The following is a 13,925-nucleotide window of genomic DNA, read 5'->3' as shown; positions in this document are numbered from 1 at the left end:
CAACGGATATTGAATCTAAATCAACCTTTCTGTATCAAATATTTGAAAATAATGATGAACTTTTAATTCAAAGAACATGCATGCATTGTTAGAATGGTATCCTCTCAGCCACCTTGAATGCCCTAAGTGAAGATGTCAGACACTCATGGGCAGATATACTGGATACATGTGTAGAAGGAGAGTCCAGGCTACTTGGGGCTCCATCCCAGAGATACATGTAAGAATATTGATTGTTACATTGTGCATAATAGCAAAATTATGGGAAACAAACCAAGTGTTCATCCATGATAGGATGGATAAATAAATTATGGCATATACTATTCATAGAATACAATACTATACAGCAGTGAAAATGAAAGGACTATAGTTGCATGCATCAACAGGATGAATCTCAAAAGCATAATGTTGTACAAAAAAGGCAAGTTACAGATGAGTACATTAGAGTACATTTAGTAGAAGTTGCAAACCAAATGAAACAAAGAATATTTTTTTCAGGCAGATATACATATATAGTCATCTAGAGAAGAGTAAGTGGGTGATTATCACGAAATTCAGATTTTGATCCCTTCTTGTTGGGGACAAAGAGGCATGGGATGGTGAGGGGCACACGGGAGCCCCTGGTAATGTTTTATTTCTTAACCTGGCTTATGCATTTTCATTTTATCATTCCTCTTAAACTGTACATATATATTCTGTACTTCTTTGTATGTATGATATACTTCACAATTATAAAAAAAAGGATGTGTCATTTCTTATACTCTTGAGCATTGTGGGGAGTTCATTTCAGTTACTGGGAATAAATGCTAATAATTCATTAGATTTCTAAAATTACACATCAAATATCTTTAAAATGGTGATTGACCAATTTTACAAATTTTATATTAGGTCTGTTACTGGTGACTTCTTTCTTATCAGCCCTATCTTACTTTACTTCTTGGCTCTGTTCAACCCAGGAGATTCCAGATTCACTAGTCTCTTAGCTTCCATGACAAGCGTCCTCCTCTCGGGCACTTCCTCTCATTCTCCGACTACTCCCTTTTTGCCCATCCTTTCCATATAAGTGTTGCTTGGGCATCTCTCAGAGCTTCTGGTCCTCTCACTTTAAAATCTCTCCTTGGATGAACTCACCCATCCAAGGCAGCAATTCTTTCCTTTATACTAATGGCCCTCAAACCCATATCTCCAGCCCAGAGCTAGGGAGATATAACATTTTAGGATAATACCTGTGTTCTTCTCAAAGGTCTGTAAAAACTGTTCCACTGTTTTCTGAAATGCGGTGTTGGAGAGAAGTGTGAAGCGAGCTTGATTTTTGTTCCTTTGTAGGTAACATTTTGAAACCACATGATTGTTTAAGGAATTTTTTTCTCCCTTTTTATTTTTGTGATTTAAAAAAATGTTTTAGGATATAGGTAACGTCCCATTAAATTGATTTTTGCCTGAAATTATGAGAGCCCATTTGGTTCTCATAATGACGTGTTTCTTCACAGCAGGACAGATTGTTCTATGGAATCTTTGACTGTTACTTATTTTCCATTTGCACACTCTGGTCTGGTTTTCTGGTAATGTAAACCGATTGAGTGTGCTAACAATTACAAGTAGGGGATGCACTTTGAAATACTAATTGAGGTTTTCCATTCCTATATGTTTGGATGTTGCCCTGTGGCTCTTTACTTGGTGGGTTATTGACATGTAATGCCTTGGGAGTGTGGCTACAGCCTGAAACAGTCCATTGAATTTCTCAATAGTTTTTAAATACAGACCAGAGATAATAGTGGTGAAAACCAAGCTATTTCTTTTCTTTTATTGTAAGAGCCAAGCACTTAAGAGGGAGGAAAGGTTTATGTTGTGTTGCTTGTTTGGTTTAATTCCAAGAGCTTGGCTTTGAATATACAGGGCAGAGTCTGGAGGATGAAGAGGTTAGAATGTAAATGCTAAGCTGTAGATGGATCAGAGCGCTTGGCGTTCTGATAAGCAGATTTCCTTAAAAGGAAGAATAAGAACTCTTTCTAGGATGGGGAAGAGGAGGTTGGGGAGGCAAAGTAGGGGACCACTTGGCTATGACTGTAGAATTCTTGACCCTTTCAGGAGAGTTCAGGGTAGGGGATGACGTGACAGCTACTACAGACATACTTGGGTGTCCAGGAGAAGGGACACTTGAGCCTGGCTCCCCAGGGAAGACATGGGAAACGGCACACACGTGGAGATGCCCTTATCCAACCTGGTGCCTGGAGTTAGAGCAGCAGTGGATGAGGGCAGGATTGAAGGAGAGTAGCTAGAGGGCAGCCTTTCAGTGCTGCCTTGACCTAGCAGGTTCAGGGATAGGAACTGACTGTTTCCAAGATCGTTGTAGAATGGTTGGGAGGAGGAGAACAGAAATGCTTAGAGGGCCAGTTGTGAGGTCAGGCTGAGGAAGAAAACAGAATAGGTACCTGTATTGCCTAAAGGCCTTGGTGGATGACAGTGTATGGTACAAAGGACAGACGTCCACCCTCTCCTGATGGCTGGAAGATATATAGGCCCTCAGGAACTTCCAAACCTCTGGAGAAGAGTAAAAGGAAAGAAACCTGAAGACTACACAGACATCAGAAGTGACTGAGTTACCTAGAAATGGCAAAATGCTGTTTTCTTCTGCTGCCTGGATATAGGGGTAGATCAGTTCATGGCAACGTGTAAGAAGCCATAGCACTCGTGTGTCAGAACCTGCAAAGCAGGAGCCCATGGAGAGATCTCCAAAAGCATATGTCTGCAGAACCACAAAAAGGGGGTTCTTGGAGGACACCATGCCTGGCAACCATGTCCTCCAGGATAAATAAGATTGCCGGACAAAACACAGGATGCTGGTTAAATTTGAATTTCAGATAAATAATGAATAAGCTTTTAGTATCAGTATGTCCCAAATGGTGCATATAAGGCTGCATGGGGAAATGAGACATACTTACACCCCAAAATTATTTATCTGAAATTCACCTGGGTATCTTGTATTTTTATTTGTGAAATCTGGCAACTGTACCCAAGTGTAACGGCATCCCTCTCACCACCCCCTTCCAAATCTCATGTGAATTCCATTCCAAGGCAAAGTCTAAGAAAGAAACATGCAGTGAAGGAGATTTTGACAAATGTAGTTTCCTGCCTTGTAAAGGACAGTGGTGCCAGATGGATAACAAACGATTTGGAATAAGATATCATGAGGCCATTTTAGCTTTTAGATTTAGAAAAACAACAGCTCCCCCAGCAGAAAGGTGATTTAACGGACATCGGTTTTGTTTATCTATTTGTTTGTGTTTTCCCCCCCGGCATCTGTTCACCCTTCTTCTGGTTCACCACTTTTTCTTTGGGGAACTACCCCCACCCCCTGAACCACCTTCCACCCTCCTACCCGCCGGCTCAGGTACTTCGGGTAGGGCTCCGTTCCCAGCTCTCGGGCTGAAGCGTGTGACTTGGCCTAAGCTAATCGGATTATTCCATTCCCCATCAGCAGTCAACAATCTGATGATGGACATGTGATCCCATCAGAACAGCAGAGTCAGACCCAAGGCTTTGGTTTGACTGTTGGGGTAAATAATGCCATTCTCGTTTCTCTTGGGCTTGAACCTAGGAGGATGTAGGGCAGGGCTAATGGGGCCACCTTGGCACCATGAGGAGAAGGGTCATCTGAAAATGGAGCAAGAAATGGAGAAGGGAAAGCAGTTGCTGATGACACTGCTTGAGCTGCAGCCCCTACACTGGGCTCTTCATTGATGTGAGCAAAGACATGCTCTCCCCAGGCAGCCAGTTTGAGCTGTGCTTTCTCTCCCTCTTACATATGAGTCACAACTGATGCAACTGGCAGGGAAAGAAACATTTCTTCGAGATGAAGATGTAAACTGGTAACAGGGAAGCAATCCATCAGGGAGACACTTGAGGAGAGAAAACACGAAAGGGATTCTTCCTGGAACAATTCCTATAGGACACGAGAGGGGTGACCCTTCAATCGCTTTGTTTGTTATATAAAGACTCCAGATCACAGACTCAGCCCTTGCTTTTCACCCTGCTTTTGAATCAAGGCTGTGAACCAGAAATTAACATGGGCACATTTCCCTGTGTTTATTCACCATTCAATGTTTAATTCCCAGAAGGGTGAAAGAAATACTTAATTAAACATGCTAAACAATAACCAGCCTCACTTGCTTTTCACATGGACTTGTCTTACAAAAATACGCTGGAAGAGTCGATGAAGCTATTTTTAAAAAAAATGAATTCCGCGCACCACTTAATTATAATAACCTATAGAGCGTAACTGTATATTTTCCACCCCAGGAAACGGGTGGGCAGAACAAGGAAAGCTGCAGAAACACACCTTCTCAGCTCTTTTCTTTTTTTGTGATTGCAGGAATTCTTGGGGCTTGGCATTCACTTTAGTTCTCGGATATGGTCCTCTTGATTTCAGAGGAAATCATACATCTAAGAGGCCTGGGGTGCTGACCCTTCTGGTGGGATGGGATTACAAAAATTTCTAAATATATATTCAGTCGTGACTGCGTGATGGAATGAAGTAGGACATGTATTATCAAACATCTGGAAAATTCTATTCACCACTGAGCTGGTCATGTAGGTGGGTGTAGGATGAGGAGGGGGCTGGGAAAGAGTTGGGATTCCAAGGTGAAGTCTGTACTTCATGGTACCTGGAATTAAGGAGAAGAGAAAAGATCCTTGATTCTTTATCTCACTGTTATTTGCTCTCATATGCAAAGATAACTATCCTGATTTTTCTCGTTTGCCTCCAGGGAAGAGGAGAATCTCAGTTCTTTTCTACTCTCTTACTCTAGGTGACAACCCTCCTCCTAACAGGAGATGCAGAGCCAGATGGGCCAAGTTACTTCTAGGGTATAACAGACATAGTCCACCAAGAGGACCTTTCCAAGGGGTTAGAAATGAGTGTGCCTGGGAAATATGGAAATGAGCACCCTGGCAAATATGAAAGCAGGAAGATTTTGTCTCTTTTAAGGGGAACAAGGTTCATCATGTGAAACCTCATAGGGTGGCAACAAATTTGAGCATTCTGAATTGAAGATGCTTCTTTATTTGGGCCAGATTGTTTTCTGGTACATATTGTGCAGCCCTATCTGAGGAGCTTATTTGGAGTTAGAGCTAAGCTGAATGTCTGTAGAGAAATAGAAGAGAGGATGATGGTTGGCCTGGTGGGTAAACCTAATCTTCACTGTGTGGGCTTGACCTGTTTCATCAGATTCTGAAAGCAAAATCAAAGAGACAATCACAATAGTTGTGAGGGGTGAACTGCTCACCTCACTGGTCCTCATGGGGGTCAGAAGCGATTTGGCAGGCCTGGTAAGGCAGCCCACGAGGGTGTAGACAGAACCCATGGGGATTCTCTCACACTGGATTGCTCTCCTCCCAAGGAAAGGACACCAGTGCCCACGTCAAGACCAAAGGCTTGAGTTGAGTTCTGAAGTTAACAGGAAGACAGGAGAATATCTGGTCTCCGAGGGAATGGACCCTCACAGAAACTTCCTAGACTAACTCTCATCCTCTATGCCCATCCTAAATCCAAAGAGGAGGACCTTTGGTCTGGACTGACCAAATTCCCTTTTGGTCCCAGTCCAAAGTGAACCCCAGGGTCTCCCTTTCTTCACACATCCAGAGAAATCGCAAGGGCAGGGATTTCTCCCAGGGGAGAGGGGCCAAGCAACTCAGTTTCACCTTGGCTGTCTACACAGCACTCTCCTATCTTCCCTCCACCCCCAATGCCCAAGCTACACACTTGTGAGTCATGGTCACTCACTGGGTTAGATAAACAAGACGAGGCTGGAGCTGTTCTTTTCTAAAAGAATGAGAGGCCATCTTTATCCTCCATTTGGCCTGAAGTCCTTTGAGATCTTTCTCCCCAGTGGTTACTGTAAGCTGACCAGGGGCATACCTTCAAATGGAGTCACCTAGGTCTCATAAGACCTGGGCATTCTGATTAAACCAACTCTGCCCTAGACTTAAGAAGAATCTCCCCCTCTTTCTTATTCTGCCTCTAACTCTTAACTCGAGAAAACGGAGTCTTCCATGAGTTCCAGCTGAGTCCACTAAAATTCTCCATGGCCCTAGACAATCATAAATGCTTCTTTGCTCTCTTCTTGTTGCATGTATTTCTCTCTGAGATTTTGTGGTGAGAAGTAACAGTTGGAGGGAGAGATTTAGATGCTTGGGATTTGGTATTTCATCTTCCTCTTTCTGCTGAATTTTGACATGATTTCAATTTACTGCTACACTGACTTTCTCTTGGTGATACAGCTTCCCAGGGCTCTCAGAACTACACGGTGAGAACAAAGACCAGTCCAGCTCAGAATCTTTGGAAGCTTTACTGGCCTGTGAGAAGGGCATCATGGAAATAAGCAAAATGATATTTCAAGGCCAGCTCTAGGAAGTAAACTTTGTCAGTAAACTTTGTTTATATAGATTGCTCTCTGCTCATAGTGTTCAATAACCCCTTATGTAGCCCACATCTTTTACTTTAAAAACCTACATCCCCTGACCTACCAGGAAGAGGGATTACATCCCCAATTTTCAGTTTCCAAGGGAGATGTTTATATCCAGGAGTTCGTGTCCATGATCCTGTGGGTTCTTAAAATGCCCTGGTTCAAGGCATTACTTGCTTATTGGTGCCAAGACTATTTGTCAGAATTCAGGTTCCATCCCTAATACTCAGTATCAGTGGTTAAGAGCTGCTATGGATGTACGAGAGTAAGGAACCCCAGCTCTGACTATTTGACTTGGAGCTTCTGTATTTTTAGTTGACCAACCAGACTATGGTTCACAGACATGTTGTGTTTAGCCAGAACTCATTGGACCAGAGAGTGTTTTCATTTTAAATGAATTGCCATATTTAAAAATCAGTGTATTTTCATCCTTTAACATATTAAAGAATGGCCATTGTTGTGATTGGCTGGAGGTGAGAGGTGTAGTCCCCTTTAGATGGGCTTGTGCTCTCTGATTTCATAATCCTCACTACCTCCTAATGGATCTAACACATCTATATTAGGCTAACATTAAAGATAGCCTAGAAATTGTGTCTTCTCAAAGGCAGTAGTGATTGTCTTAGAAGGGATAAAACAGGGAGTGAGAGGGACTAGGAAGACCAGAGAGAGTGTGTCCTTTCCAAGGGGAACAGCTGCCACTCACTCTGCCCACCGGGCCCCTGTCGCAACCCCCGATTTACCAATTCCCCAATTACAAGTGGGACTAACGCACTCTGCCTATCGGAGAGCCATCAAAGCACGGTCCAGGGAAAGAAGGAAAAAGGGGGCAAAGGTCACAGCAGATGATGGCTGACTCTGCCGCTTAAGGTGTATGCCCAGTAGAACTCTTCCCATTGGTACTTGAATCTACCACAGTTAAGCCAACCCCTGTATGAGTAATGGGGCACCTTTATAGAGGAGGTTCTGCTGGAGGATGGTAATATTTGCTGCTTTGTTTTCAGGAATGTGCAGCTTCTTTGTTCCAAGTGAGTCCTCCAGCCCCACTTCTTTTAAAATTTAAACGAATAAATTTTATTTTTTCCGTTATGAAAGGAATGCATGTTCATTATAGAAAATTGGGGAAACGCATAAAGGTAAAAGGAAATTTAAAAATTACTTAGACTCACTACCACTGTTAATAATTAAGGGTGACTTTCTTCCAGTCATTTTGCTACACACACACACACACACACACATAGATACACACATAGATACATTTATATGTAAAATGAGCTTATGATATTTATAACATTGCCTATGTGGGCTGTGCTCTGAATATAAAAGTAATATATGCTCATTATAGAAAACTAGAAATGATCAACAATTAAAAGAAATATAAAGAAATAAATAAATCAAAATAGAGTCCCACCACTTAGTGATAACATAATTGATTTGTTGCTATTATTTACTTACTGTTTTAGCTACACATTTTATACCTACACGATTCTGATTTTTTTTTTTTAAAAATTATTAGCACCTTTAATTATTATTTATTTATTTATTTATTTTGGCTGTGTTGGGTCTTCGTTTCTGCGCGAGGGCTTCGTCTAGTTGCGGCAAGCGGGGACCACTCTTCATCGCGGTGCGCGGGCCTCCCACCATCGCGGCCTCTCCCGTTGCGGAGCACAAGCTCCAGACGCGCAGGCTCAGCAGTTGTGGCTCACGGGCCCAGCTGCTCCGCGGCACGTGGGATCTTCCCAGACCAGGGCTCGAACCCATGTCCCCTGCATTGGCAGGCAGACTCTCAACCACTGCGCCACCAGGGAAGCCCCGATTCTGATTTTTTTTAAAGCATAATATAGGCAGAATAATCACAGTGCTAGATGAAAGATAGTTATTAGCCTACATAGTTTTTAAAACATTAATGATGTGGATTATTCAATATGTTTTTTAAATAATCAGAAAATGACTCGAAATCCTCAAGGGACCACTGTGTTGCCCTATGCAGTTGAAATTTTGAGCATAGGACAAAAATTCTGATTTGGTAACTCTCCAGGCACAATGTCACCATGCTTCTCCCTGGTCTCCCAGCCTTCAGAATGAAATTCACCAGTCCCCTCCCTGCAGTAGAGTTCTAGTGATTCCTCTGAAGTATAGTCTTGATCTTGCCACCATGCTTCCTTGGGGCCTCAATGCCTTTTCTTTCTTAGGATAGGGCCAAACTCCTTAACGATGGGACATACAGTAGTCCCTGCTCAGGAAGAGACAACATGAGGATTAAATGAGTTAATACATGTAAAGTGCTTTGGAATAATGCCTTGAATTAATGTTAGCTGTCATTATTCTTCTTTTCTATTGCCTGTATTCTTCCTCCATATTGTGTGGGACAAGGCTATTGGTAGCCCCAGATTCATATCATTAAGTTCCATTCCTTGAGAAGGAGGGAATTTTCTCTCTCTAAGTCTCAGTTTAGAAATTAAAGAAATGGACTTTAATTGGTCTGGTCTGTGCCATGTGCCTACACTGGTTGCTGGCGTATGGTGGAATCTGTTACCCAGAGGTGTGTGGGGTACCACATGGTGACCAGGATCATGTAGGACAAAGAATCACATGTCCCTGCGCTACCGTCTCCCTTTCCATCCTATCTCTCCTTAGGATTTTCTTCTCCTGATATATTAAAGCCTTGTCTTTATTTTTTAATTTAATTTTTATTTTATATTGGAATATAGTGATTTACAACGTTGTGTTAGTTTCAGGTGTACAGCAAAGTGATTCAGTCATACATATACATGTATCCATTCTTTTTCAGATCTTTTCCCATAGGTTATTACAGAATATTGAGTAGAGTTCCCTGTGCTATATAGTAGGTCCTTACTGATTATTTGTTTTATATATAATAGTGTGTATAAGCCTTGTCTTTGTATAACCTATCAAGGATGTCGTCCAGTTTCTCATTCTTATGGTTTTATGATCCTCTTTTGAGTTTTTAACATGAATGAAATTTCCTTTTCCTTAATCTGGGGCATTGCGTAAAGGTCCCATGCAAGACACGTTTATCTATATAATCACTATAATATCAAGCAAGTAAGTCCTATCATGTCATCAGAAACAGCTTTATTCCTTCCTCCATCCCCTACTTTCCAGGTTATTCTTAGAAAATAAGAAGTCATTTGGTAACTTCACAGCTTAATAATTAATATGTCCAGTTCATTAGAATATTAACAATTCCAAATTAATGTGGAACTAAAGCATCTTCCTGGCCTAAGCTCAGGTTTACTGGGGTTTGTCAGTGTCCCTTTGATAAGGGAGGGACTGACCAGTGGCAGTGGAAAAGGGGGGTTTTACACCCCCTACCCCGATTCCTCTGTGGGTGCTTCCTCTCCTCCTCCCCTGCCTCTGGGGGGAGGTGTACAAAGTGTGATATCGCAATACACTAACTGCAGAAGCAGATATCAAAATCTAGATATCTTCTAAAGCCAGACACTAAAGAAATTTGCAAAAAAGGGAAATAATTCTACTCTTCTTACTATATTTTTGGAAAATAACAGTTATTTCTCATAGCAGTGTGTTATTTATGTTGACACATCATGGATTTGTTGTTTTTATTTTTAAATGGTTTAATAAATAACTTTTAAGTGGTCTTCATTTTGATTTATAGTATAATAAATGTGTATAGATATGTCCCAACCAAGCAAAAGTTCTTTGGGGTCGTCTATACATTTTTTAAAATTTTATAGAAGTATAGTTGATTTACAGTGTTGTATTAATTTCTGCTCTCAATACTTCTTAAGAGTATGAGGAGGTACTGATACTAAAAAGCTTGAGAACCGCTCTTGAAAGACGTTGGGTCTCAGGATATGGGTGTCCCAGCTTTAAAATCTATGGCCATAACTCAGATATGCAGGTATTTCTTCCTTTCTCTGTTATGGTGGCCCTGTGCTGCTGTGAGCCCTGAGATTCCCAGTCTTCAGACATATCCTTCAGGTTCCTAGCCAGGGCATTCACTGTCACTTGAGTACCTCTGAGGGGCTGGGAGCCTGGTGTTCACGGTGCGGGGAGGGCTTGCTCTGGAGAGATCTGTCTTCCTATCATTTCCGTGCTGCCGTACCTGCCATATGTTGGCATGGAACATTCATCAGGAATTTTCCTCCCAGAGTTCTAGGCAGGAAGCTGAGCAGAAATCCATTCTGCCCTCAGATCCTCCAATCTGTTGGGAGGATTCTGTTGTCCCCCCATCCCCCATCCCTACGAGCCCACCCCGTGGTGATGATCAGAGATACATGTGCTCTCTCAGAGATACATGTGTCTTTCTCTCTTGCTCTCTTCTCTGATTCTCCCTGAATTTCTTCTCTTGATGAAGGAAGGCATTTCTCTCTGTCCTGTACAGCAGGGAAGGGCTCTTCCATCACATTCTATATGCAATTTACTCTGTTTTCTTATCAAGCTGGGCTCATTGATACTTAAAGGTCAGCTTTCAATATCATAGGAAACAATTTCTCTTTCCACTCTGTGGCTCTTGCAATTACGTAACAAGTTTTGCTCCTGTGAGCTTGACAAAAGTCAATTTTAAAAGCCAAGGTTGAACAAAGACTTCTTCCTCTGGTCTCTACCTTTTCCCTAAGAGCAGAGAGATGGAGGGTTAATATTATTGTTTGGACTGGTGGCGGAAAGAGTAGGGGTAGAAGGAAAGGGGGAAAAACCCACCAGTTTAAAATCATCACCCTGTTGTCGGGAAATATTTTAATGGGATTTCACAGAATCCACTGTTCCCATGTCCTGTTCACTGTCTTCTCTGGAGTCCTGAGGTTGGAATTAAAGAGTAGATGCTGTGTTCATGGGATGCTTTCTCAGTACTTCAGGGATGTCCCACTGTAAAGAGGCTGCTCAGTGCGTGAGCTCATCCTACGCTTCATTTTCAGAAAACTGCCTGCAGCTCCAGGGGAGGATGAGTGCAGCCATTTTGGAGTATGTGATCCAAGGCTCCCTGACCGCAGCAATGGGACCAGGGATAGACCCTTGGCCCAAAGTGTGGCAGATTGTATTTTCCAAGGATGGTCATAGCAGTCTCTTCCATCAACATGCTTTTCTTACAATGAAACCTTGCTACACTCTCTTCAGACAGTGGAGTCTGTGTCCCCTCCCCTTGAACCTGGGCAGAACTTGGTGACTCAGAGTGTGGACTATGTGACTTCTGAGGCTACATCACATGAGGTGATGATATAGCTTTTACCTGGCTCGCTCACTCCACATCTCCCCTTTGCCCACTCCCTCTCTCTCTTCCTATCTCCAGATACTTGCTCTGGGAACCCAGCTGCCATGTGGTAAGGAAACCCAGGCCACGTGGAGGGGATGCATCTAAGGGTTCCAGTGGGTAGCCCCTGTTGAGGTCCCGACCAACAACTAGCATTAACAGCCAGACGTGTGAGTGAGGAAACCTTGGAGATGACTCCAGTCCCAGCCACCACCTGACAGCAATCACGTAAGGGACGCTTAGTGAGCATTGTGTCGCTGAGCCCGGACAACCCCCAGAATCATGAGTGATTACAACAGTAAACACTTGTTGTTTGTGCTGTTAAATTTGGGGAGCTTTATCACTCAGCAGTAGATAACCGATATACAAGGAGAGTCATTTATAGAGGTTTTCGGATTTTCTCCCAGGACTTTTGGAATTGAGGCACAGAGAGACTGTGTCAGCTAGCCACAGGGGATAGACCTGGGAGATTATGCAGACACAATTGCTGAAGGTGTCATCTTAGTCAGGTTCAACCATGTGTGAAAGGAAACACATACCAGAGGAATGGATATTTTCAGAGAGAAGGACGTGAGACAGGGAGAGAGTGTTGCCAGGGTTTTGGATGACTTTCAACTTCCTAGCTTTGGAGAGGCCCGGTTATACATTCAGGACTTAGATCCTGTGAGAAGCTTTTATATCTAACAATGATAATGATCATAATTTTTACATTTATTTTAATTTAATTTAATAAATAATCATTATTAAATTAAATATTGTTATTATTATAAATAGTATTCTCATCTTTTGCCTCAACTAATTTCAGTACGTTTTTGTTTCTTGTAACCAAATGACTCCTAATTAAGACATCTACTAACCAATTTGAAATGGATATGGACATACCACTGGCTTTACATAGAATAAATCTGCTGCAGAAAAGTTTTAAAACATGAGACTATTTTGATGGTTTTGCTACAGTGGTAGAGGAGGGACCATTTGCCTCTGTAAGTTCCCAGTCTTTAGCTCTCAGCACAGAATGGCACCTGTGGTTGTGATTGATTCTACTCACTGGATAGTTCCTGCTTCTCCTCTAGCTGGAACATCATAGAATCACACGTCCTGGCTCCCCTGCGTTGGGGTGGGATTGTGTAACCAGGTCTGGCCAAGAAGATTAGGGCGGATGTGATATGTGTTGCATCTGGCTGCCATTTAATTGTCCTGGCCAGACCCTCCAGAGCTCTCTTTTTCCTCTGCCATGGTGGCAGGCAACGTGACAGATAGTGGGGGCTCCAGCTACCTCTGTGCCCTTGAGTAAGGATGGGGAAGGGCAACAGAAGTCCCAGCAGAGTGGGAGTGAAAAATAACCCCTTGATGTTTTAAGGAGATTTGAGAGTTGTTTATCACCACAGCAGAATCCAGCCTATCCTGCCTGATTCGATGACTCTGCATCATCCATCACCAAGAGACTGGGACCCTCCAGGGAAACCTCCCCGAGCAGCCCTTTCCCTTTATTTCACAGTGGCCGCCATCTTGCTTTCCCTAGAAGTTTCCTAGGAGCTGCTCTTCCTCCTCCTGTGCCCCTCCTACACCCGAGGGAATGGATCTGGTTCTGGGTCCCCGTCCTTACCTGATTGTCCTTTCTCTTCAAATGTTAACGTGCTCAGGTTTGTGCAATCTTTAAAAATTCTCATCCAGTCTTCCAATATTCACATACCTTCTCTTCTATTAAACTTTCCTGCAGATGGTTTATACACCCTGCCTCAGCTTTCTCATTTCCCAAATACTTAATCCTCTGTAAACGCATTTTTAAAAAAACTGAAGTAGAGTTAATTTGCAATATTGTGTTAGTTTCAGGTGTACAGCAAAATGATTCAGTTATATATATATTTTTTTTTCAGATTCTTTTCCATTATAGGTTATTACAAGATACTGAATATAGTTCTCTGTGCTATACAGTAAATCCTTGTGTAAATTCATTTTTGTTCTAACCTCTTCACTGAAGCTGGTTGCCTGAAATTGTTTGGCTACATAGATCAAGCCTGCTCTGATGCCCCGAATTCCAAATCTTTATTATCATAGGATTATAGTATTTCAAAACTGAAAAAAAAAAAATGCAGGAGGATGTACTTCTCAAACTTTAATGTGCATAGAGTCACCTAGGGATCTGGTGGAAAGGCAAATTCTGGGGGCTCACCCGTAGAGATTCTGATTCAGTAAGTCTAGGGTAGGACTGGCAACGTGCATTGCAATCAGCT

The sequence above is a fragment of the Balaenoptera musculus genome, chromosome 20, assembly GCF_009873245.2.
Source record: "Balaenoptera musculus isolate JJ_BM4_2016_0621 chromosome 20, mBalMus1.pri.v3, whole genome shotgun sequence".
Lineage (NCBI taxonomy): Eukaryota > Metazoa > Chordata > Mammalia > Artiodactyla > Balaenopteridae > Balaenoptera > Balaenoptera musculus.
Note: the sequence above shows the minus strand (reverse complement) of the source record.